The following is a 27,765-nucleotide window of genomic DNA, read 5'->3' on the forward strand; positions in this document are numbered from 1 at the left end:
AGTGGCACTGTATAGCTAGCTGGTCTAATGGCTGACTCTTGTGGGGGTGTCCAGAGTCTGTCTGTACACCAAGCCCTCAGTTTAGGTAATCCAAAATGAGCAGGTTGTGGGGGTCCTAGGAACAACTCGACAATGGTGCATGTAGTCCACAATTTGCGCTCCCCTGGGAGCGCAAATTGTAGACTACATGTACCTCAGCTATAGAGTACAGCCCGATCCAGAGTACAACCCGGGTGCAGAGAGTACGGCCGAAGCTGGATATTCCGGCCTGACAGGGGACATAAAGATATGATTCATAAATGAACTTAGTGTTATATTTTGTAATGTACCCCAATATAGGTCCGGGTAGTCACATAACCTTTGCCCTACATTTCCCTGCCATTGATGTACTACATAACGGTTTTTGGTATTAACCTTTTACCTAGTTAGGTGCTGCATACATGTTGTGTGGTTTTCCCAGAAAACTAGCCTCATTTATTATGCATGAGGATTCTTAGAATCACAGCAGGATTACCATCTTCTTCATAATAACTATGTATAAAGGTCATCCCTTCTGTCATCCTCGGTTGGCATGACTCAGAAAGGTAGAATGCCTGAGGGTACCTTTTGGGTATATATACACCATAACTTTCTGGGGCAGAAAGGCTTCCATGCTGACACACTGACTCGCGACGCTGAGATTCCTGCATGCAGACACTCCAGCAGGCAGTGGTTTGACATCCTTCTCGGGGTGTCAATCTCGAGACCAAGATGGGGTCCTTCATTCTCTCACACCAGGTAATAAAGTTGGCTTTCATTCTAGGGGGATTCTTGGTTTTACACCTACATACATGCTAGGTACTCTTAGGTACATCTAGTTATGGTTGCATCGCAGGAGTATGCATTACTACTGTCATGTACTTAAATTGTTTTAGCAATACGGTAGGAATCTACCATCCATTTACTCTGTTGGTGCTTTTAATCATTTATATCTGTTTCTGTCTTGAATGACGCTGGTTCAATAAAAGCTTATTGAAATATGTCCCCATCGTTTATTTTGTGTATCTCTTTGAGACAAAGGGAGCACGAGTGACTGAGCAAAAAGTACTGTACTGTTTCCACGATCCCTGATGGGACAGGTTTGTCATGTTCGATAGTTGCCAGAAACTATTCTCTCATTGGTAAGAGGAGTTTGCAGTGGCACTGTGAGCTAACTAAATATACAGGCGAACATACCCAGCGGGGGTGTCTGGAATCAATCTGGACACCAATCCCACAGTTTATGTTGTCAAACATGCAGATTCTATATAGATTTATAGGAACTAAACAACATCGGTGAATAACAAAAATCGTAAAGTTAGACTTTTGTCTCAGATTGCCTTTGTGCATCGGGCCCGTAGTGTCTGGAGGCAAGGGCTCTATCTGAAAACTTGTGTACATTGCAAAGGATGGGCATAGTAGGAGCTTGACCACTTAAGAGAGTTAATGTGTCTTGATGGAGTGAGCTAAAGTGTAATTATTTTATATAAGCACCTTTGTGTAGGAAAGTGGAGTATTATACAGTAAGGCTGGTTAGGTTTCCCTTTGTAATACTCTCACAATACCCCAAAATAGGTCCTTTGAATTCTCAGTAATAAATCACTAGCTTAGTCCTGGTAGTGTGTCAAGGAGCAGTCAGGCTTACTAGTGAAACATGCGCTAAGCAATTCAGAGCGCCAACATGGATGATAAGTTATTGGCACAACTCGAAAGAAATCCTACACCAATTTATAAAAATAAAGCAGATTTTTAAATAAATATAGACACCAAAATGAAAACAATTGGATGAGAACAATTGAAATTTTGGATTTTAGTAGGAAAAATAAATCAGTGCAATCTGCCAATTGCCTACTAGCCCCAGCGGCTAATCCACCTCTGAATGACCACATCCGAAAATGTGTGCCACCTTTGCTACCCAGAACATTCTATTCTGAAACCTTCTTTGTCTGTACAGAATAGTTACACCCCCCCCCCCCCCGGGTAAAGCCAGGCTTCTGGGTGTGTGCACCTCTTGACTACAAAATTGTCCTGCTTGACCAGGTGCAAATGTACCTGGGGGCAAGGGGTGGCTATTTCCTCTCTTGGGAGGCAGCCTGGATGCATATCAGAGATTGTGTAAGCTTTAAAGCTTACCACCTTCATGTGCCAGATCACTAGTCATCCTGCCAGGGAGGGAGGTGTCACCTCCTTCCCTTCCTGGCCTTTGTTTCTGACTCTTAGGAGTGTTCACACCTCCAGGCAGGGGTTCAGATTCCTGTGTAGTCAGAGCACTGGAAAGGATAGGGTACCCAAGTGGAAAACCCCTAAGGTAGCCACCTGGGTGCATGCCACATTAACTCTGAAATGATTTGCTATTATAGGATATTCCATTGTGTTGAGAGTGATCACAATCCTCAGGTCATCATGGTGAATGCTACCCTGTATAAACTCAAGATAGTTCACACATTGTTGGGGGAAACTTGCTCAGAAAATTGAAAACGTCTGAAGTGGACCTCCTGTTCTATCAACGCCATAGCAGAGGATGCAGTTTCAAGTCTACAGGTCCTCGTTCAAATGGGTCCCAATCCAATAATGACAAGGGAAATTATCACCAATAAAATGACTAAAAGCTACAGTAGGAACAGCCACAAAAACGGATCTCAACTTGACTGTTGTAAATCATCAATTATGCCCCCCATATTCCAAAAAATAAAATAGGAAACAACTAATCTTTTCCAGCAATCATGCCAATATCCAGGAGGTCCAGATCTATTACAACAACACCGCAATGAGAGAAGGCACAAAAAAAAAGAGATCTGGACATATAAACAATCGAAACAAGAAATATTATGGGCCAATTTACTTCACACCTTTAAAACTCATGACTCAAAAAGATTCTGGTGGATAATCAACAGGAATGAGAAAGGCCCTGCAGCTGCAAACACAATGCTAATATCAGTGAGATGGAATGGGCTCATTATTTGAAGTCACACTTCAAGAGCGGTTTGACTCTCACAACTAGCCCCTACAGTCTTAATAAAGCCACTGTGGCACAGCGGATAATCACAGCGACTGAGGTAGAGAAGGTTACCAAAAATTCTCAGGCAGACTGTGCCCCAGGCCCTAATGGGCTACCTCAGGCATTGTTTAAAGACCGCACCCCACAATCAGCCAGCTTCCTAGCGTCAATGTTTAACTTTATTCTGGAAAGCAACGTTATTCCTGACAGCTGGAAGGGCTCAATACTCCATCCAATTTTCATAAAAGGCTTGGGATGCTCACCCAGTAACTATAGACTAATAAAATTGATGGATGTTGAGCTAAAATATTTTTCAACGTTGTTATTGCATGATTTGGAATCTTGGTCACATGGCAATGGAAGGCTTCCCCTAAATCAAACTGGCTTTCTAAGGGGCCAAGGCACTTTAACCAATCTCATGACTCTGAGCCTAATTACAAATACAGCAAAAGCAACTGGGACACCTCTTTACATGTGCCATGTTGATTTTAAGGCGGCTTTTGATTGTGTCCCTCAGACAAACTATGGGTCAAACTTCAGCGATGGGGTATCCCACCCAACATCTTACCAGCAATTAGGCTGGTATACTCGGACACATGGGTCAAGATCAAAATTGGAGATGGCTTGTGTGTATCAAAGAAGGTGCAAACAACTACTAGCATAAAAGAGTGCTGTGTCCTAGCCCCCCTTCTTTTTCATTTATTTTTGTCTGATCTCTCTACAGAGCTTGACGAGCAGATTGCTCCAAAAGTTGCAGGACAACAAATGTCGCACAACCTTTATGCTGATGATCTAGTACTGTTTAGTAACACTCGAATAGGCCTTCAAAGGCTGCTCAATTCCCTTGGGACTTACACCCAAAAGAATGGCCTGGAAGTAAATCTTATGAAAACAATTGTGATGGTATGTAATCGTGCACCTAAGAAAAATACAAAATGGCTTGTTAAGGGAAATAGAATTGATGAGGTTAAACTCTACATGTACTTAGAAGTGAAAATAGATGCATTTGGCTCCTTTGTTTCCCAGAAGAAGGTGATAAGGGTGAAAGCGCAGACCATTAATTCTGACTTCTCGTTCCTCGCCAGATCCATTTGAGCCCATGATCTGAAACCCATGGGAACAATTATGAAAGCTAAATTGATGCCAACTCTTGCATACTGATTGGAGATAATGTTAAGTGATTGGGCTCCTCTGCTAGATAAACTGTTGATAAGAGCCTATGAACAAACTTTTAGGCTCCCCAGTTCGGCATCACCTGCACAGCTCCGGCTACAATTTCTACTTATAAAACAGACACTTGCTAGGCCGGCGGCATATGTAAAGCTTTGTTATAACCTGCGTGCAGCAGCTGAAAACACTCTGGCTAACTTAGACTGGACCAAAATCAACTTACAACATGGAAATGGCCTCCACATGAAATATCTTGAAAATAGCATTAGGATGCTCGAACTGGGTGACCTGTGGAACTCTAATATCAATGGGCAAACTCTTAAGAAATTGGTAAATAAATCAACCAAATTGCAAAGCTGGTTGGCAGAAATAGAAAGCCTGTCTAGAGGTCGTCATGGGTGGCTTCTGCTGAAATCATATTCCATTTTAAGAGAATCACCCCTGTTGGCAGCACCTTTCCACCAGAAGATCAAACAGTCATTTTTGGCCTTAAGATTTGGAGAGATAGCAACACTAGACCCCATGCCAAAATGGAGGATGGTTGGTTTAAGTGAAGATCGTTCCTGTAGCTTATGCCATCAGGGGAATGAGACACTGTTCCACATTGTATGCATGTGTCCAGTATTGATGGACCATCGAAGATCTCTATTAAGACAGGAGTTCCTTGACCGGGGAATTAGATCATGTAGGTCTGCACTAGTGGAGTCTATGAACCCAAGTAATGCAATGTTGAACATTAGACTAACACAGTTCTTGAACATTTAAAAAAAAAATTGATCAGCATATAGGTTGAGTGCTGATTAATATGGGGGAGGGGTTCCTAAATTCGATGTAACAAATCCCTACTTTTTAAGGTAAACTGCCATTGAGTAGGCAAACTCTAAGGGCAGGCTGCTTGGGACCACTATAATAGCTGTTCCCTTTCCCTATATGCTTAGGTAACAATTTGTTTAACTTGAGGTTAGAGCAGGAGGCAGATCCTTTGAGGTGACAGCTGCCAAATTATGGAATCTGCTCCCACTCGATATAAGACAAACCGTGCAGCTTCTCCCATTCAGGAGAAAGATTAAAACCTGGCTGTTTCCTGAGTAACTTGATATGTGGTCTCTGCTCTGCCCGATACATGTACCCTGCCCATGAGTTAGTTTAGCGCCAGGATGCCTGCAAGGTGACAGTGCGCTTTAGAAATAATAATAATATTAATAATAATGACGAGTAGTTTTGCACTCCTACACTTTCACAGGGGGAAAAACCATGGTCCCTCTAGCACCGTACTTATACCTGCTTCAGTTTTACAAATAAGCACCTTAATTATCTATAGTGATTTACTTATGTGAACTCCAGCCACCCATATGGTAATTTTACATTTTACACATTAGGGAAAAGTTCAGCCACTGATCAGCCATTTGGATCCATTTAATATCTGCATTTGGCTTCTTTACTTATATATTTAGGAAGGAAAGTTAAAAAAATTTGAAAGACATGCAACAAGATGTCCAATGGCTGAAGTAGACAATTCTTTTAGTCTTTCTTGTATGCATTTTTTAATCTTCTAAATTGTATGTTTGATCATATTTATGGTTTTATTTGACTTATTTTCTAGTATTATTATTAAATCCGAAATGGAAATCATGTTATTGGTGATGAGACAAATTGTATGAAATCAAACATGACATATTTCCGGGAGGCTACAACTGAACTGGCAACCTTGAGGTGCCCAGGGGCAATCCAATGTTATTCTATGGCCCCCTGATCACTAATAGTAGCCCTTCATGGAAAGAGGCTACTATAGGGACATATAAGCTTGTATTTATACGTCTACACCTTTAATATACTACATTCTGCCTCCTGGGTTCAGGAGGCCTACCTTATGGGTATCTGGTATATATTAAAAAGTACGGACCCATCCGCATTTGGCCCAAAAGTGAGGGAGTGATGATATGTTAGAAAATGAATCATTAGTCGTGTGGCATATGCAATAATGGGTCTACATTTGTCCATTACTGGGAGCCAAACACCCATTGTAGCGCTTGACTCTCATAGGGTAGCAAAGCAGAGAAGTCCAAAGCCTACTCATGAGAGGTGGTGTGGACTAGTAATCACCATTCACAGATGCACAATAGTAACACTCCAAAACTTATTGTCCAGTCTGTGTTCTTTCTTTTGAAAAAGAAAAAGTACATGTATTGCACACACACTACTCAGCTCTATGCTGCAATTTACAAATATGCACATGCTGATAAAACAATACTTCTTGATGACATTGCATAATTATTCTAACCCCTCCTTATGGTGGGGCGGTGGGATAGTACCTCAACTCACATGTTTAAACATTTTCTTGTCCCTAAATGCCGGGGTTGAACATAACTTGTAGTAAGAGCCCTTAATACTGGCACCAAAGCGAGTGTCTGTCAACCACATTATTTCAACAAGCAGATAAATTAGATCAGAGCTGCACCACTTTAAAGTGAACCAGTCCATACAAATAGTTATTGTTCAATAAGGCGCAGATTGAGACAATTTATTCTTTATTATTTCATTCTTAAAAACGCAACAGCCAATGCGTTTCGTCTTGTAGAAAAAGCCTTCTTCAGGGCTGTAAGTTAAAAACATATAAAAACGACATTTATAATACATAAACTATACAACACATAAAACATTAATATATACACATATATAAAGTGTTTCGAAAACATCAAATAAACCACATATATACAAAAACTGTTCACACGAAATACACACAGTGTGATGTACTCATTATAACTGTCAAACTGAATAACACAATTTAATCACAGGTTCTAAAGGGCATCACATTTATAATTACAAGACTGCAATTATACTCAATCACCCCTAGAGGGTGCTTACAGCACACTATGTGAATCATATTAAGCACACAATATTGCCTTTCAAACAAAGTTCGTAAAAGGCATCATTTTGATAAATATACACAAGCGCGAATACCACCTTTCACCCCTAGAAGGTGTCAATACAACATGAAAACCCACATTGAACCATTTTAGACCTAAAACCTTGTAGCCATAATCTTTGCCCCTTCAGAGCATAGTACTCACAGCAGTAGAGCAAAAACTCCAGCGAAAGGAGTGCCTGAAAACTCATCAAAACCCTTTGGGGGATATCTGTTTTGAGCTCCCCTAAACTTGGGGTGGGGACTTTTGAATTATTTTGGGGGGAGGTTGTGCTTCACTTGCAGCTCCTCCTACACTTTAATACTTTAGCTACATTTTGGTGGTGACCGCATTCTCTTGGGACCACCATGCACAAAAAGTTAGTGTTTCTACATCCAAAATACATGCAAAACTAAAGAGTCCAGCAGGGCAATATGGGTCCCGCCTCCCGCTGCTGTGCATATGTTAACAGAGGCTCTCCTGTTGTGCAGGGGAGAGCCCCATTCTTTCCCTTCATTTTTGGGCAACATCTTTTCTTAAGGAGAGTCCATCCGACCAAGGCACCCGAGTGCTCTTTCTGGATGTGGGACAGCCTCTGGATCCCACCTCTGGCTGCACCGATCAAGCTTCGGACTTGCAGACAGACTCTCATAGGCAGACTGGTCACGCGGGGAGTGCGGGGGCACTCCCCCTCTTTCTCCGCCTGCATCGGCGCCCTGGGATCGGGTCCTGGGCTCAATTTCTCTCATTGTAAGGGGGCGCAATGCCACTCCCTCTGTAATGTCCTTCATGGAGTCCAGTGATGGGGTCTTTGGCTCCCTTTCCTTGACTGGGGAAGGTGCAACAGCGATTCCCCTTTGTTTCTGGATACTCTGGGACAGCCCCCAGGCATTTGCCCACCCCGGGGACCAAACAGGAGCCGATGGGGAAGCCCCATGTTCTTCATCATTGGAAACTGGGTCAAAAATCACCAAATTTCCAACTGGGATACCTCGTGCCCCCTTGGGCCTATTTCCAAAGTTTTGGTCTCGTTTAACTCCTGTGGCGAGCCCAAGCCACCTGATAACTACCTTCAGACCTCCTGGCCTCCAAGGATGACACAATCTGGAAATGGTTTCACTGGATTCCTGCACCAACCTTTCACCCAGCTTCTCCTCTAGGCTTCTCTCCGTCCTGGTGCCGAAGCCCAGTTTTCTCCCAACTGGTCCTCATGGGGTGTGCAGTGACTAGGGTCCCTGGTGCTTGGGGAGTGTCCCACTGGTCCTGTGGTCAATCAGAATCAGATTACTGGGGCCTGATGGCAATCAGGGGGTTCCTCTTTCTAACTGTCCATTGTGGCTGCCACCAAGTCCAGTATTTTGCAGAAAAACACAACTCTTCTCCTTGCCCAAGGGGGGGCAGGAGGTGCCACCATGGATGTACCTATGGCCTATTCTTAGGTGCCACATCACCTCTCTGCCCCTGTTTCAAACTTTCTACAGAGCTTTCTGGGATACCTCAAGATGGCATCACCCAGGAGTCATTTGACACAGGTGCACAGGGGGTCTCAGCTCTACCCCAAGCTGACATCACTGCCAGGGACTGCATCAGCGAATCTTCAAGGCAGCCCTCCTGCTGGTTTGGCTCCAGAGACTGGGTTCCCTCCCTTTGTTTAGTGGGCTTGGGCCAGCCGTCTTATTTGCTCAAGATGACAGTTGGCTGATTGATGCAGAGCAGTCCACCCACCACTTCCTTCTGAGGAGCTGACCTAATTAAGGGTAATTGCTCCCTGTGTGTAGGGAGACCTTTGTTCCTGTACCTGGAGAGAAAAGTAATTAACTCAGCCCAGCAGGGTGACAGCAGTCTGGGATTCTGATCTTTAGCTGAGCCAGAGACAAATGACATTCTTGGATGAACCATAAGCTGTACAGATATGCTTTTGGACTTTAGAGATTTTTTCTTTTCACATAGGCTACAGTGTACATTGATGTGACTTGGGAGTATGTAGACCAAAGGGAACTAGCGCTGTACCTTAAGGCAACCTTTCCCATGGGAGTATGATGGAGTGTCACTATAGTCAAGACAGTAAAGCACACTGAGTTTCCCTACATGTGTATACCCACATTATAAGCCCTTCTCCAGGTCACTACCCTACTCTGTATAGTGCCTCTGCACCAGACTACATCCCACATGCAGCTTCCCACATGTGCACTCTCATGTGCACACTTGTACACATGTACCAGCCTAGTGACCCTTACCCTGGCTGTGTCCTAGTGGCCCTATCTTATAAGATGGACACTGGTGGTAAATATGCTTAATCAATTTTACCGTGAGTTTACCTTGAGTGAGTCGCAGATTATTAGGGTCCCCCACATTAAAAGGTCAGAAACCAGGTGATCAAAAAGCAAAAAATGCGGGGATATTAGATGGTCAGAACCACCTTCTCATACCATATAATAGAGGCACTTTCCTATATGACCCTGCCCTCCAGACGAAAGGTGATTAGCAACTAACCTATCCCATGGTACTTCTTATCATGTAAGTAGAAAAACATGGAAAGGTTATCTGCATGTGCATGGTCAGTCCCTCCTCTGTGTTACACTGAAAAATCCATACCCTATAGGGAAATGGACCACTTCAGCAACCTGGGGTTCTCTACTCACATCTGCATCAGCCATCTGAGAGGCCAGTGGTCGGTTTGAAGTGAGTCCCAAACCAGTATGGTCTCAGCTTCTTTAGAAACCAAATCACAGCAAAGGCTTTCCTCTCAATGGCATGTGATAGTTGCTCTCTAGGGAGGAGGTGCCTGCTGATATAGGCAACTGGTTCATCCTGGCCTTCATCATTTGTTTGTGACAACGCGGCCCAGTCCCATGTTCAGAAGCATATGTTTGGACAAAGAACTCCTTTCCATAGTCTGGTGCCTTCAGGACAGGTGCTGAGCACATAGCCTAGTTAAGGGTGTCAAAGGCCTTTTATGCATTCTGTGATCCAGATGACCTTCTTAAGCTGTTTTGGGGGTGAGCTCATTGATTGGGGCCACAATGGTACCATACCACTTCACATACCTCGTTCAGACCCTGTAAAGCCAAAGAAATCCCTGACTTGGTTCTGGGTCTTGGGAGCCTTTGGCGCCAGAATGGTCTGAAGTTTTGGTTGGTTGGAGTGGTTGCACTTGACCTCCACCTACAGGGTAGCCCAAGCAAAGAACAGAATTCTGCCCTACCTGGCAGTTAGTGGCCTAGATAGTTAGGCCTGTCTGCAGCAGGGCCTGACAACTTCCCTTAGGTGGACCAGGTGATCCGCCCAGATATAACTAAATACTGCAATAATATCCAGATGTTCTATACTAAAGTTGTGCAGACCTGAAATAACTCGATTCACCTACCTTTGGAAAGTGACAGGTGCATTTTTCAGTCCAAAAGCTGTCACTTTGAATTGAAAGTGGCCTTCATGGGTTGAAAAAGCTGTTTTGTCCTTTGCTCCCTGGGTTAGTCCAATTTGTCAATACCCTGATGTTAAATCAAAGGAACTAAAAAATGTGGTTACACCTAGCTTATTATTACGCTCATTTGCTCTTGGTATGGGGTGTGCATCAATTTCAGTGCCTGCATTTAACCCTCTGTAATTCACACAAAACCTCATCTCTGGTTTTCCACCTTTTAAGTGAGATTTTGGGACCAGTACCACTGAGCTAGGGACTGTGAGAGGGTTCATTCACTCGTAGGGCATGCATATTCTTTACCTCCACCTTGATGCAGACGTTGACTGTCTGTAAATCTTCTTTTTGACAGCAAGTCTATCATCAGTGTTCATATCATCTACACACCATTGTGTCTGACCAGAGGTCAAAGAAAACAGTTCAGTAAACAGGTTTAGGACTTGCCTTCAATCAATCAAGTGTCTTGTAAAGCACGACTACTCACCCGTAAGGGTCTCAAGGCGCTAAGGGGGAGGGACTGCTGATCCGTCGAAGGCACTGTGGTTCAGTAAAAGATGGAGATCTTGAGGTCCTTCCTGAATTTAGGCAGTGACGTGATTGCCTGAGGTGGAGATGCAGCCTGTTCCAGGTCTTTTCTGCACTGTGGGAGAAGGGTTTTCCCCTGGCCGTGGTCTTGCTGAACTGTAGGACGGTGGCCAGGGCCAGTTGGGCGGATCACAGGTCTCAGGTGGGTGTGTGGAATGCAAGGCTGTGGTTTAGCTATGCAGGTCCAGCATCATGTAGGGCTTTCTAGGTGTCTGTGAGGAGCTTGAAGTAGATTTCTTTGTTGACTGGGAACCAGTGGAGGTCTCTCAGGTGACCAGTGATGTGGCTGTGGTGGGGAATGTTGAGGATGAGTCTGGTGGAGGGGTTCTGAACTTTCTGCCGTTTCTTGAGAAGTTTTTTGGGTGATGCCAGCATAGAGTGCATTGCCATAGCTGAATCTGCTGCTGATGAGTGTGTACATGGGTGCCTTCAGTCAGATTGCTGTTGTGAAATAAGAGAGTCTGATAAAACAACACCCTCTACTGAACCATCTGTTGGGTTGCTTGACAGAAGGTCAGGGTGGGATTCACTTTTATCCTCATGGCCTCCATCAGTGACCATGAGCATGGTCATGTCAACTCTGTCCTGGTGTGGTTTTAGGCGATTTACATGGACAACTATCTGAGGACTCCTAGGGATGCCTACATCTACCAATTAGGTGACTTCCCCTATCTTTTCCACACTGAGATAGGGCCCAGTCCACTTGTCCTAGAGGACCCTGGGAGTCACGGGCTCCAACACCAAACTGACCAGTTGCTGCCCCCCAGATTTTTGTGTGTCATTTTAATGTACTCAGCCATGCCTGAATATAAGTCCAGTACATAGTCCGCCATGTCCAGTTTGGGCTCTTTGAAAAGGCTTTTTTCAGCCAAGTTTAGGGGACCCCTTACAGGATGGCAAAACATAAGTTCAACGGGGCTGAAGCTAACCTTCTTCAATTGCACCTGTCTTTATGGAAACAAGTTGCAGGGAAACAGGAGAACCCTTCTCCTTCTGATTTTTTCAGAGAGGTACCTTTTCATGTCGTTCGTGGTTTTGTTGAATCTCTCAACTAAACCATTTGTCTGGGGGAGATGGGGGTGGTAGACTTGTAGCCCACTGTGCATTCATCCCACATAGCTTTTAGGTATGCAGATACCACCTCTTTAGGAAATCCCACTCTAGTAAAGATACCAAGAAGGGCATTGCCACTACAGGAAAAGTGATAGTCCTGAGGAAATTGCCTCTGGGTACCTAGTGGCATTGCCCACTACAACTAGAATAACTCGGTTCGCAGATGCAGTTTGACGGTCAAGCAGTCCAACAATGTTAATCCCTACCCTCTCAAAGGGAGTCTCAACAACTGGAAAGGCCCTATGGATACCTTTGGCATCTCTCTTGCACTAAGGAGTTCTGCCAGGTCAGGCCATACTTCTTCAGCTGAAGTTTCCTCCTTAGGTACCAGGGTATCTCCCTCAGGAGAACTTCCCCCCTGCTCCTGTGATCTGTTTGAAGCTTTCTCAACAGACATCTTGCCCTTTCCCTTGTTTTGCGGGGTTTGGGTCATTATTTCAGACTGCAAACTCCCATGACTTTCCTGTCGTGCTGCTTGTGCTCTTGTGGTCACACATACCCACCCAGAAAGATCCAGGATTTCTGCATGAGCCTTCCTTTCCACATCTGCCAAAGCAGATGTTTCCAGCACGGTTCACTTCACTGGGATGGCAGGGGACACAACCACCTTATTTGTGCCAGTAACCTCTCCCCACTCTAAACTTACCAAGGCCATTGGATGGAGCTTAGTCTCATTGTCGGCATTGGTCACCTGGTGACTAACATCAGCTATCAATTTGGTCTGGGGAAACCAGTCTAGTTGACACCATAATGACACTGACACCTGTAACCCTCGGGGCCTCTACTTTATTCTCATTAATTTTAGGCCATTGTTTATACTTTTCCTGCTTGGAGATAAGGCAGCCAGAGAAACTAAAGTAGCCTCAGTGTAACCATTCGCCTCTCCAGAGTACACTTCCATCCCCACCTCTATGCTAGACAACCACTTGGATTGTCCACCCCTGGGGAGCTTTTGGAGCATGTTGCACCTTCTTTCTTATATCCTGGCTGATGACAATCATGAAATACCCCAGAAGCCTTAGCAGGTTCGCAATGCTTACCTTGATAGCCCCTATCTTTATTCTGGGAAGAAGTTTGGAGCCCACCATCCTGAGAAGAACATTGGGGACCTTTTGAGAACTTCTTCATTTTATCTTTGTTGTTTCTCACATCTTTCCCCTTCTAGGAAGTTTGAGCACCTCTGTTCTGGTCGCTCCTGCCATGGGTCTTTCTGGAAACCCTGAATCTGACCCCTTTCTCAGCTATCCTTCACAGCGATCTGGGAAAAGACAACTTGGAAACCACCAAATGCTGATGCAATGTTTGTGTAGTACAATTAGTCAAAATATTCGCTTTCATAATTAAATTATATAGCCTATCATAAGTGTCCACCTCGTTGCCTTTTATCAAGCCTTCTAGTGCTTTGACAAAAAAGTCTACAAAGTCCACCCTTGCCTAGATTTGACCTTTTTGATTGTCCCTAAGCTTCAATATATATACTCCTCTGTGGTGAGTCTAAATCCTTCTATCAAAGTTCAAAAAGTACTTTATTCGGGTAAAAGACAATAACCATAAAAGCAGCAACATGAAATTTACAATTTTACACAGGGAAATTTAAAAAGTGACAAATCTATTACATTTCATTTCATTTCATCATCACCAATTGTTTTCCGTAATTTAAAAACATGTTTAAAAAATCTTAAAACTACAGCAACAGTTAAAACCGTGTCCATTCTCTGAAATTCTAAAAAGGCTGGACGGCATCTGTTTAAATTCATTTCTTTAAGGAATGGGATTATGAGTTTCCTACGTGGCATAATATAAAATTTACAAAAAAATAAAATGTGGATATCAGATTGGGGCGAGGAATCATCACACGGGCAAGTAGGTAAATTTCGCAACAATGAATTCATTTCTGGGAAGGACAAGAGTCTAAAAACTGTGTTTAATCTAAAACGGGTCAAGAGAAATCGGTCATAATTAACCCTGGGCGAAGAACTACGCTCCGTTCGCGGAGCTTGCGGAGTTTTGGCAACTCCGCGTTCTACGGAGAACGCGAAGCTGTCGATTACTCCGCGATCCGGTGCGTAGCGTAGTTCTCGCGCGCTGAACAACATTATCGCGTGCGCCGGGGTAAGTTCGCGCGATATTTGACGCGATCACGCACTTGGGCAGTGCGAACGAGAAGATGAGTTCCCCAACATGTCTAACACACAGCTATCTCGAGCATGCAGGCAGCACCCCGAACACGCGCACCGCGCTCCCGAAGACGAAAAACGGCACGCGAACGGGTCTAGCAAGCTACTACGCATGTCCGCGGAGCTACGTGAAGGTCGCGGAGTGCAACTGCGTCTTCGCGTAGCTCCGCGGAGTGCGGCTCCGCGAACTACGCCCAGGGTTAGTCATAATTAGATATCGGGAGAGTTAAATATGGCTGTACTTTGTTGCCAGTTAATAACAAGATGTGCGAGGTAACTGTCTTTTTACTCATTTCCTCTCGCCTTCTCTTGTCTTCGAGGTATTCCAAACATAGTTTTTTCAGCAGTTTTCTGGGTATATTTCCCATGGTAAGTGGGTCCTCATAGTATTGTCGGCAGCCAACTTGAGTCATAAAACGTTTAACGTAAACTAGCCAATCAAGTCTACCCACATTTTCCATTTTTAATACATCCTGCAGCATAGCCCGATTCATGACACATTTGTTAGTTGTCCATACCCTATGCCACAAGAGGATGGGTTGTGTTCTACTTATATCCGAAATATGAGGTTGTCCCAGTTCAATATGACATATGTAAGTCGAAACACTTTGTGGTACCGCTAGGACGTCCCTCATAAATTTATTTTCGGCTATTTGAATTAGTTCTACGTTCGAATACCCCCAAAGACCAGCACCATACAGTGCTACCGTGGTACACGTGGCATTATATATAGTCAGGATTTCTCTTATTGGTTTTTTGCCCAGCTTTTTTATAAAAGTCTTTAAGGCCATTATAGTTTTTTGGAACAAAAGAGTTCTGGCCTTTACAGCATTTGTCCAAACCCCAGATTCATTAAACAAAATACCCAGATAAGGGAAGGTAGTAGTATTTTCCAAAGGAACGTTATTTATAAACATTCTTTTCATCTGCTTTCCAGATCTTGTGCCACAGTTCATGGAGAAAGTTTTACTACAATTGATTTTTAAATCTAGACTCAACATGAACTTCTCAAATGATAATATCAATTTTTGTAGGGCCAAGGGAGTACGTGGCATTAAGACTGCATCGTCCGCATACAAGAGTGCAGGGATAGATCTATTACCAACCCTGGGCATATCCCTGCACTCCTGCAGAAGACGATGCGCAAGTCCATTTATATAAAGCAAAAATAGGAAGGGGGCCAGAACACACCCCTGGCGTACTCCGCGTCCCACCTCAAATTTTCTGGTACATTCACCCCCCCTACCATAGCGGACTGAAGCTGTAGCTCCTGAGTATAATTCTCTCAGGAAGCGAATGATAGGATTTTCCACGCCCAGCCCTTTCAGGATTGCCCACAATTTAGTATGTGACACACAATCGAACGCCGACGAAAGGTCGACAAACGTAAAGTCCAGATGTTCACCCTTTACCCTGGTGTACTTTTGTTGAACAATCATTAAATTTAAACATTGTTCAACGGTCCCAATGCCCTTCTGAAATCCATACTGTAGGTCGCTTATTATCTCATTTTCCTCCGCCCAGCTCTGGAGTCTTGCCAAGATGATTCTTCCAAGGATTTTTACGGATGAGTCAAGGAGGGAGATTGGCCTATAACAGGCACAATTTTGTCTATCTCCCTTCTTATATATAGGTACAATAACCGAGGTGAACCAAGACGGATTTAAGCCCCTTGCAAGTGCTGCATTAAAAAGCTGCACCAGCATGGGGCCCCAGATCTCAGTGTTTGCTTTATATAGATCTGCAGGGAACCCATCAGTCCCTGCTGCCTTGCCTCCCTTCGTTGCTTTCACACCCATCATGACTTCATCCAAAGTTATTAACAATTTTTCAACTTTTCAATCCTTCTATCAAGGTCTCCCTCATATGCTGATAGGACTCAGCCACATCCTCAGTAAGGGTCAGAAGTCTACCTCTGTCCTTCTCTGAGAATAACTTCCACAGTAGAGAGCACCAGTGCTAGTGACCTATCCACCTCATTTTGCAGGCCCTCTCAAAGGCTGCAAACCATTTGTCAATATCATCACCATCACTAACCTGTGGGACAATCCCTTTGGTGATCTTAGGGTCAAGGATTTCCTCTTTTTCTCTTCTAGAACTGCTGCCACAATTATCTTTGGGCCTTGAGCCTCTCATTACCCCACTTTCTTCAACAGCGAGTATCTTTTCCTCAAGTTCAATCTTTTTCTCCTCTAGTTAGTGTAGATCAAGCTTTTCTCCAAAGTTTACTTCTACCTTATCAGGGGTCTGCTTGAGTGACTTCTCTTACTTACTGCTGGTGACGTGGGTCTGGGAAAGGGTGGATAGGCTTGGTCTTCCACTTCTTCCCCATCATCTTCAATGTATGCTACGCCATCATCCTCACCATCTTCAGGGTCTTCTTCAGAGGAATGGACCTCCCGGTCTAGTTTCTCTTTCTCATAGAAGCTGAGGGCTGTTTCTAGGTCCTCCCTTTTTGCTATTACTCTATAGCTAATGTTCCTAGCTTTGCATAGAACTCTTAGATCACTGATTTTAAAGCTGGGGTGACAGGTTGAGGTTCTTGTCAGCCTCCTTTGTGCCTAACGTTTTACCTGAAATGTGGGACCTTTTTATCACTTTTGCAAAAACATTTAAACTTTACCCTAACTTACTAGGTATTTTTATTTTACTTTTGAAATGGGGGTCTACATAGGGCCCTGCGATTCCAATTAATATTTTTTGAAGAAATATGAACAAATAATTTTTGAGTCTTAAGTCAATAGTTGATATTTTATGCAAAAATCAACTCATGACCAAGTGGTACTGTGAACACAAGTTCAGGATTCAACTGCTGTAACTCCACTGTAGGAATGCGGAGTATTATACGGTGAGGCTGGTTAAGATTCACTATGTAATACTGTGACAATGTCGCAAAATAGATCTTTTGGATTTACACTAATAAATCTCTAGCTCAGTCCTGGTAGTATGTCACCAAGGCTAGATGAAACTAACTCACACCCTCCACATTTGGGCACTGCCTATAACCCACATCTCTTATGTAGATGACATTGTGCTCTTAAGCCACACAAGAAAAGGCCTGCAAAGAGCAATTAACGAATTGGGGAACTTTGCTGGGGTAAATCTGTTAGAAATAAACATCACAAAAAGAAAAGCCATGGCAATAAGCCTCCGCCTTCATAAACAATCACCATTTAAAATCAGTAACACAAAATTGAAAGTGGTCAGTAGTTATAAATACTTAGGTGTTCAGATGGACAGTCGATTATCCTTAAAAAAAAAAAAGAACAAAGCCTTGCTGACAAAGGGGAATGGTCATATACTCGCTTTTTGGTCGATGTCAAAGAGATTAAAAGGTCCATTATTCACTCCACTTTTAATGGTAACGAAAGCAACATTTTTGCCGACAGTAGCCCACGGAAGTGAAGTTCAGCTTGGTAAAGATGCAGCATTTTTTAACTCCCTCCAAGCATGGATATACTAAAAGGTATTCTCTCTGCTCTATAACTCCTCACCACAAAAAGAACAATTGATGGACAGAATGCAGAACAATGTCATACATTCACCCCAGTACAAACATCTGGGCCTAAATCCATCGTTTTTTTGCTCACCATACCATTCCAGTTTGGACCCAGCGATATGCAAATCAGTTTGGACCCAGCGATATGCAAATCAGTCTTGACCCTGTGCTCAGTGGGAACAGTCCAGCCCGAACTGCCAGGCCAGGTGCTCCCTGGACTGGAAACAAGCATCCTAGGACTGGTTTTGGGCTGTCAGCCCTCATCAACCAGGATAGCTTGACTCCAGTGGCATGGAGAGCACGGGACCCATATCTGGGAATACCAGTCCCACTCGGGGAGACAAACGCAAAAAAAGAACAATTGATGGACAGAATGCAGAACAATGTCATACATTCACCCCAGTACAGAGATCTGGGCCTAAATCCATCATTTTTTTGCTCACCATGCCATGCCCTGTGTCTTTTGTCTGTAACTCCTCACCAGCACAAATCCGGTTATAATTCGGGTTGCACCATCAGCAACTGCACAGATGATGTGTAACAATAAAAACTAGGTATGAAGTTTGGTGCAACCATGAAAATCAGCTCAATAATGCGCTTTGGAATGCAATACTATGTGATGATTCCCACTCCGTCTTTACCAAGTATCTACATTCATCAATAAAGCTTGCAAATATGGTTGATCTTTTGCAGCAGACACTACCTATTACTGTCTTTCAACAACTACTACAGAGGGCGTCAAAGCAGCATTCACTAACTGAGGACAAAGCCAGGCTAAGTAAACGAGCACACGCATGGATGGTTTTGCAATCATATACAAAACTGCAACCAGCAACATACTTGGGTTTGTCATTGTCTCTCCATTTAAAGAGTAAGCTGCTGGCAATACAATTTTCAATGCTACCATCTAATGTAGACCCGCCATATTGGATGTATCAGGGTCCAAAGTCATGCAGCCTTTGTGGATCCCCAATGCAGGACTTTATTCACTAAATATGCATCTGCCCAGCTGTAAGTTTGTACTGTTGATAAATACTAAAGATTCTATTAAATGCAAGAGGCATTCGTACATGTCGAACAGCTATATTAAGATGTCTCGATCAGAATGACCCTCAGCTTAATTATCATTTAGTAACATTTTTAACAAATTATGAGAAAGTTTTAAAAACATAGTCAGAAGCAAAATACAAATGCACTTTAGAGACTACGCCTGATGTCTCCTTTCAGTACTATACGCAAAACATATGGGTAAAGGCAAGCACAACAGCATTCCAGGGACTAGCTCTCATGACTCTCTTTGTTACTTCGTATATCGCATACTGTCTTCCGTCCTTATACTCAAATGATGTGCTTCAGGTCCTGCGGTAATCTGTAACTTTTCTTTCGCAAATATTTTATATGCATTTCAATGGTGTTTTGTATGTAATCTTGGAAAATTCAAAACTTCTGGTAACCAGGTTCTGTCAGGGCGCTCAACTATATGTAAGGTTTATGTAACAGTAAACAAAAGTTTCAAAGGTGCATCAAAAGGATGAGGAAGGGGTTGGTTACCAAACAGCCCCACAGACCCACAAAGGATGTGGATCCTAATAACTAAAATGTAGATCCTCCCTGAGCACCATATATTATTCACTTGAGAGCCAAAAAGACAACATATGTAAACAACATTCAATTATCCTGAATAGGTACATTAGATTCCACAAAGTACTTCTCTTGAAGTTGTATCGTAATCCAAAAGAAATCTCAAATGCAAATCAAAATTATAATTCTACTATAACACAGTTCATCCAATCCGTCCAATCTGCCATATGCCAGTAATCCAATTCAGAAGTCTTTTACCTTCACATCCATTTATTTTCAGTCAATTTTCCAGAGACAAAGCAGATCTTCCTTATTTTGAAAGAGAGAAAGCGCAGCCAACACGTGTTTCGTTATGCATGTGTATGTGCTAAATGAATTCCTCAGGGCTGTATATATGTAGTCTATATTCAAATAGTCAATAATGCTGACACTCCACTGCACGTACCTCAATATGAGTAATGTCTTAAATTCTACTGTATCCAAACACATTCCACGTTCTCGATATCCTAAATCATTTTATCTAAATATATCGTTTGTCCACACCTCTAATTCAGTTAATAGGTTGTATCAAGGACGTCCGAACTCTAGTCTTCGTGACACTTAGGGCCAAAGTAAATCCCCTAAGAGTACCTTAAATACTATTTATTAGTTATATCCAGAACTCCTGGTTTCTAATCTTCGTGATAGTGTAGGTCCAAAGTAAGTCCCCTAAAGATTCCTCAGTAATTGCAATCCCCGAAATGCAGGAGTAGGTGATCTATTCCTGCATATCCCAATTCCTCGATCCGGTAATCGCGTACTAGGGTACAACAGCCCCGTAGGGACTAGTTTTGATGCCTCTCTCTGTTACCTTATTTATTGCATATTGTCGTTAGTCTTCACACAAAGAATATGTGCTTCAGGTACAGCTGTAACTCGTAATTTTAATAGGCTCACTTTTCTTTTATGTACATTTTAACTATGTTTTGTATTTAAATTTGTTGGTATATTGTTATGATTTTTTTTTTCAAAACTCTTTTTATTTTATTTGAGAAATCGCACAGAAGACATAGCACTCCGTGCCCCGGAGGAGCTGTAACAATCACAGTACATCAGAATCAGCGATTAAATTGACAAAGAAAATTGTCTCTACAGCCCCCAAACCCTCTCCCCAACTCCCTTATCCCTTCCTTTCCCCTCCCTCCCCGTGCACAACATCTCTTCAATACTGTGGATGTTAACCATATGAGTATCTGTGTATATATATTTACCTCTTCATGCCCATCACACCTGCCCCTCCGCACCTCCCGTTGATGTTGGAGGCTCCAGCCACAGGCCCCTGTAATCCGCCCACCTTTTCCATATCTTGTAATGTTTTTTGGGGCAGCCCCTGGCCTCGAATACCGGCCGTTCCAGTCCCATGCAAAAGTCCAGTCCTTTCTTCCACCCAGTTACCTTGGGGGCCCTGGGGTCTTTCCATCTCTTTTTGCTAGTGTAAGGCCTAGTAGGAGCAGGTGTCTTTTGTAGATATTGCCTCCCACCCCTTCCAATACATGAAGTAAGCCCAGTTTTGGGGTACGGGGAAGGTCCCATCCCAGCACCTCCACCAGACAATCCCACACACAAGTCCAAAATCTCACCAGACCACTACAGTCGTGTGTAGGAGATCACCCATTTCGTGGCCACAACGCAAGCACGCCGTGGACGCAATCAGGCCTGCCCTCCACAGTTGCACTCTTGTATAATAGGCTCGATGTAAATATTTGAACTGTATTAGGCGTAGGCGTACAGCTATAGCCGCTCCCCTGGGGGATTCAAGGGCCTCCCTCCAATCCTCTTCCTCTAGTTCTCCCACGTCTTTCACCCAGCGCTCTCTGAGTTGCTGCAAATCTGAAGAGCAATGTGTGACCAGTGTCTGGTAGATTCGAGATATTTTCTTGTCTTCTAGGTCCCCCATAAACACCTTCGCCTCTATCGGGCTAAATTCAGGCACAGTGTCTAAACCCGCAAGTGTGGGTGTAAGGGCGTGTCTTAACTATAGATACTTAAAGAACTGTGTGCGGGGCATATCGAATTCTTTGCTAAGTTCCTGAAAAGATTTAAGCATGGTGCCTCTCAGGACGTGGCCTAATGCAGAAATTCCAATCGAGTCCCAGTGTCCGAAGCCTCGCAGCGACATTAGCGCCGGCAGCTGCCCATTATGCCAGAGTGGGGTCTCCCTCGTTAATTTCCCCCACCATCCCATACGACGAAGCGATTGACGCCAAATCTGGAAGACTACTTGTGTTGCTTGAGGCAGTCTCTTTCTCAGCCGCGCCGAGTAGAGTGTGATGTATTCCTATAGGTTCTGTATCGATCCCCCTATTCCTGACCCTATTCTGGTTAACAAGTTAACTAGCTGCCATCCCATGATGCAGAAAACCCCCATGATGCAGAAACCGTTATCTGATTAAGCCACAGTACGGCACAGGAACGTGTTATCTGATTAGGTCATAACGCTTGCAATCTAATTAGACAAGCGATATTCCTCCAGCCCCTGATAAGGCATACGGAGTTCTCAAAACAAATCAAACCTATGACAACCTGGGAAAAACCCTGCGGCCATTGTTTTGATTTCACCGAGAACTTCAGCAAAGGAATGTGCTAACGACCAGGTCGTATGACATCCTTATTGACGTATCTATGTCCATCCTTACGTCAATCTCGGCACCTTAAAGGTATAAATATTACCGATATTGCCCTATGCAAACACACGCGGTGGTGACGAGATCGGAGCAGCCAGACTTGCCGAAGCCCAGAGCAGAGCAGACCCCGCTGGCGCAGCCCCGCCTTCCTGACGCGCTGAGAACGAGACGCTGCTTTCTCCTGCCGAGAAATCCAGCTCCGGCGCTTCCGGGTAGCCCTCGCAGGCAGCTTGGAATATCGAGACCAGAGACGAGAGATACCATCCCTCATTCATCCTAGATTCCAGGTACAGAACTGAATAACCCCTTGCAGAGAATTCTTTAGTCAGTCACTTGGCAAAACAAACCCAACTTAAACTGCTACTTTCTATTCCCGCCCCGTATTAGGCTTAGGTCAGGTACACCGGGGTAGGCGTAGTTAGAAACACCAGTTGAGTACGATTAGTCAAATGTATATGTGTATGTATCTATTTTATCCATTTTTAACCATCATATGGCTTAGAAACCATATCAATGTTTTTACAGTATTATTTTATACTTCTGCTTTTAATGTATGCACTTTACTTAACCATAAGTATTGCAATAATATCGATCCATTTCTCTTGTATGAGAAAAGAGACTGATCAATAAATAACATCTTTTATTGAACACGCCCGTCTCTTCCTTTTCTCTACAATCTGGTGAGACTAAGAATGCACGTACTGACTGAGTAAAATAAGTCGTCTTTTGTTTTCACACGACTCTAGAGATACACTCTTGATTAGGGGAGAGCAAAGTTGTCATGTTCTATGGTTGTCAGAAACTAAATCCCTACTTGTCTATCCAGGGAGGTTCAACTCCTCCTTGCCTATTCGAGAAAGTTTCTAGTGAACTCTGAGCTAGCTGGCAAACCCAAAACTTTAAGTCTAATATCGACAGTAGTAGACCTAGTTAACGTCTGGTCTAGGCCTATACTATTGAAGGTATTATTCCAATGCGCAGAGCCTATTGGGATAATAGGAACTACACTACATGGCGCCCAACGCGTTTGGATAGGCGATAAAACTAACGTAAGACATTTAGAGTAACTCAGTCGTGCTTTTTCACTCAGACCCCTTTTTCCCATAATACTCCAAAGACGTCTGGAGTGGGTGAAAGGTAATATCCGCCAGACCTCACAGGAGGAAACTCCTATGTATGGTTCTTGGTTTAGTCAACGTTGAAGGATACACTGTTCCAAAATATTGTGCATCTAATCTTTGTTTCCATAAGAACCTGATCTGCAAACAAACAAAATAACCTTCTGGACAGTACAATGTCAGACAGTGAAGGAGAAAGAGAGGCAGTTAGAATAGCAACTGAACTCGCAGCAGCTGATATTGCTATGCAAGAAGCAGACCCGGGTATAATAATCATCCCGGTCAACACAAGAAAATCTATAACTTTAAAACTTATAGAAAATGGACTGACACCTAGAGGTGGCACAGTCATATTCGTAATTGAGGCACACGAATATCGGCAGACAGAGGTATTCTACACATGGATAAACTTTCCAGCAGCTAATGCTGTAACAAAGGTCTTCCACTATTACAAAACAGAGGAACCTCCTGAAGAGTATACTCCTTTCGAGGAGGTGGAAGTACCACTTAAATTTCAAGAGCATCTGCTCCTATTTAATGGCGCCCTAAAACATAATAATCACATCACCAGGCTCGGTCTGTTAGGTAGACCAGGAGCAACGTGGCCGGTTCTAGCCGGATACACACCACATCCAGACATCGATGGGATGTCTGCAGCAGAGCTTTTAACACAGCTAAAACAATTAATAAAATTACATAGACAATTAGTCCAATATGTGATGCGGACTTCAACAATTCAACCAGCAATTAAAATTCCACAGCTGACCCCTCATCAGGGGAACACAAATAAAATTACACCATAGAACATACAATCCTGCCTAGGTAAAGTACCAGCTAAACGGGAACAAATACCATTCTGGTTAGCACAAAAAATCACTCAAATAGAGACGGTGTTTCCAGACACCACCCCGTTAGAAAAACACAGGATTCTGAATATCTGTCTTCCAATGGGAATCGCACCACACGTGGAGGACTGTGACACTTGGGGTACAGTCTTTGCTTCCATCTACACAAAAACGCACGGTGTTCCATCCATTTCGGTAATACCAGATGTGCTAAAACAAATTCAAGACGAATACGGTCCAGAACCCGCTTTAACTCTTGGTATGAAATTACTAAAAGACTTCAAGCAGGTCTCGGCTATATTATTAGCCAACATAAAGGGAGAAGCAGCAAACGTGGCGATCCGCCAGAGGTTAAAGGAGACAGATATAGCAGACCAACCAGCTGAAATTGCCAGAATTATAGAAAAATCCTATGAGGAACTAGGTAGAGATAGTTTAGGTGGAATACCAGTAAAACCACAACTGATTGAAAGTCCTGGAAAAATATTTTTTAATAATAATTCAACATCACAAAAGAGCTGGGATGGAAACAAACAATCCAATCCTAAAGAAAAGAAATTCCAGTCCAGAGGAAGGTCTCCTCGGCGGAGAGAAAAATCTCCGAACCAAAGACACAGGTCACCCCAAAGTGACCCCTCTGGGAAAAGATATAACCTTAGAAATAGGGATAATATAAAGAAGCCTGATAGATATCAAGACATTGATACACGTCCCTCTCAATCTTTTCAGACTTCCTCGCAGAAATCGGAAAGAAGAGGACGATCAGAACAAAAAGAAGAGCACGCCAAGTCCAAAGACAAGGAATCTGCTCATCTAAAAAAGAAACTACAATTTCCAAAAAAGAAGGTAGCCAGTATCAAGGTAGTAAAAAATGCCGAGAATACTGAGGACACAACTGAAAAACGGAGAATGGGCTCAGACAATGCTAGACAGCGCAGCAGAAGTGAGCATAGCTCGCAAAGTCCTTATGAATCATCTGGAGACAGTGGACACGAATGAATATCTTCAAGTGGAAACTGCAGACACCAGAGTTAGCAAACCTCACAAAATATATGAAATAACTTTACGTATAGAAGGGGATAAGACTAGAAAAATAAGGGGACTATTTTGGGATAATCTCTCCAAGGGCTATGACATCCTTCTAGCTGAAAAAGACTGGCCACCAGAGTTTGTCAGGGAGTGCCCTCATGGCGAAGAAATAATTATGCCTGCCTTCTCAAATCATATCCCAATTCATAAAAAATACACACTTGCCAGAAAGTGGGCAGTAGCTCAAGCTCCTGCTTTATATAAAAATCATGTAGGATGGGATAAGGAATCTCCTCCTCACAAAATCCAGTTAAAATCACAACCTACTGCACAAAGGCAGTATCCGATCAAGCAAGAAGCTAAAAAACAGGTAAAAGAAATTCTAGATCAATTAGAATACCAGGGGGTGATTGAAACTTGCACCTCACAAATGAACAACCCTTTGTTTCCTGTCTCCAAACCAGACAATTCATATCGTCTAGTTTTGGATTACAGACACCTTAACTCATGTTGCAAAACTTTTGCAGTGCAAAATTCGCATAGTGCTGCACTAATGAATAACATAGTGCGCAAAAAATACAAAACAACATTAGACATCTCTAATGGATTCTTTTGTCAAAACATAGCACCAGAGAGCAGATATTTGTCTGCGTTCTCAATAAATGGCACTCAAAAACAATTCTGTCGGTTAGCCCAGGGGTACAAGAATAGCCCAGGGGTATTCTCAGCGAGAGTAACAGAGTTACTACAAACATATGATGACGAAGCATTATCTTATGTCGATGACATATACCTAACAGATGATGACTTGGATACTCACTTGAAGAGAGTGAACACCATAATACTTGGGTTCGCAGCAGAGGGTTACAAATTCAACTTTAAAAAATCGAGAATTGCCCATCTAACAGTCCTGTTCTTAGGATATGAATTATCAAGTGAAGGCAAAAGCCTGGCTGACAATTTCCTAGAGAAATGTGCCGTACTCCAAGCACCTAGAACACTAAAAAACCTACAGTCAATTCTAGGCTTCCTAAATTTCGGAAGAACATACATTGCAAATTACGCAGAAAGGGTCAAACCCCTTTATGATCTAATAAAACCAGATTTTAAAAGAACCAATTGGACTCAAATACACACAGAAATTCTGAGATCCTTACAAACAGACATGTTAATTAAAACAAAATTTGAAAAAAGGGGTAACACACGCAATCTTGTGATTCGAGTCATCCCAGGAAGATGCGGATTCGCATACCTGACCTCTAATGAGGGAGAAAAGGTACCAATTGCATTCAAATCACACTTGTACACAGAAGCTGAAAAGAAATTCAGCATTAAAGAAAACATTGTTCATGCAGTTCAAACCGCAATAGCTAGAGAAAAAGATCAAGCGGATGGTAGACACATCACAGTCAGAACAGCAGAATCAGCCTTTGAGGCATTAACAACACCGTGTAATTTACCAACAACAACATTGAATCCGGAATGGATACAATGGGTGAATTCAATTACAACGGACAAAGTATACTACTACTTTGATCCAGAACTAAAGGAATTGAAAAATCTAGAATATGAAAGAACATTCCCTCTGCCAATCGACATTCTGCCCTTACGACAATACGCTTGTGTAATCTATACAGACGGACATGCTCAACCCTCCGTTTGGGGAGAACAAGCATACAACCCCACATGTGAGATTACAAAAGAAGTGTGGCGCGGAGGTAATCTAAGACCTCTATTAACAAAAACACACTCAGTAGAAACTAATTCAGAACAACAGACTGAAATAATAGCATTGAAAATGGCGCTAGATAATGCGGATCGCGAATTCCCGACACTTATAGTGTCCGATTCATATTACTGGGTCAAATCATATAACAACGATTTGCAGACATGGATTCAAAACGGTTACAAAGATGACACAGGTGCAACAATAAAGCAAAAACTGCTTTGGGAACAAATAGTTCTGTTACAAAAAGAACTACCAAAGACTCACGTGATACATACACTGAGTCATCAGCGTGATGGCGTTCACGTTGCAGGGAATTCATTGGCTGAGACAGCCACATCGGTAGCAACTAAATCGGCTTCCGTAGCTCGAAAAAGGCGTACAGTGAAGTATATTGACGGTGAAACAGTGCTGGCGGTGAAAACGTCATCAAAAGGCGACTGCTCAGCGCTACCGATCAACTATCCACTCAATTATACATACATAATCGATGCAAACTCCGTCCCTTTTGCTCGAATCCCTGGAGTGGGGGATAGAGTGATTCCAAACATGGACAGGAGAACCTTGTTAATAGCAGACGCACATATGGGCGAGGGTCTCAGACACCTCAAACTGAAAGATTCTCTGGAAGAATTACAATCAATGTACTGGTGGCCAAGCATGAGCCTGCATCATATCATGTTTGTAAAGAACTGCCCAAACTGTAACAGAAATCGCAGTGGTGAGAGAAACGGTGTAATACCGTGTCGTTTCACTCCAGAAAAGATCAACAGTAAAAAGCAAAGCGTCCGATTAACATATACAGGCTAGTTTCCACTTATAATGTAGATCACCAGCACTCGGCTGATGTCTGGACTGTTATACAAAGATTTGCGAGTCTAAATGGCATATACGCTAGAAGCATGCTACGTTTGAC

The sequence above is a fragment of the Lissotriton helveticus genome, chromosome 1_1 (assembly GCF_964261635.1).
Source record: "Lissotriton helveticus chromosome 1_1, aLisHel1.1, whole genome shotgun sequence".
Taxonomy (NCBI): Eukaryota; Metazoa; Chordata; class Amphibia; order Caudata; family Salamandridae; genus Lissotriton; species Lissotriton helveticus.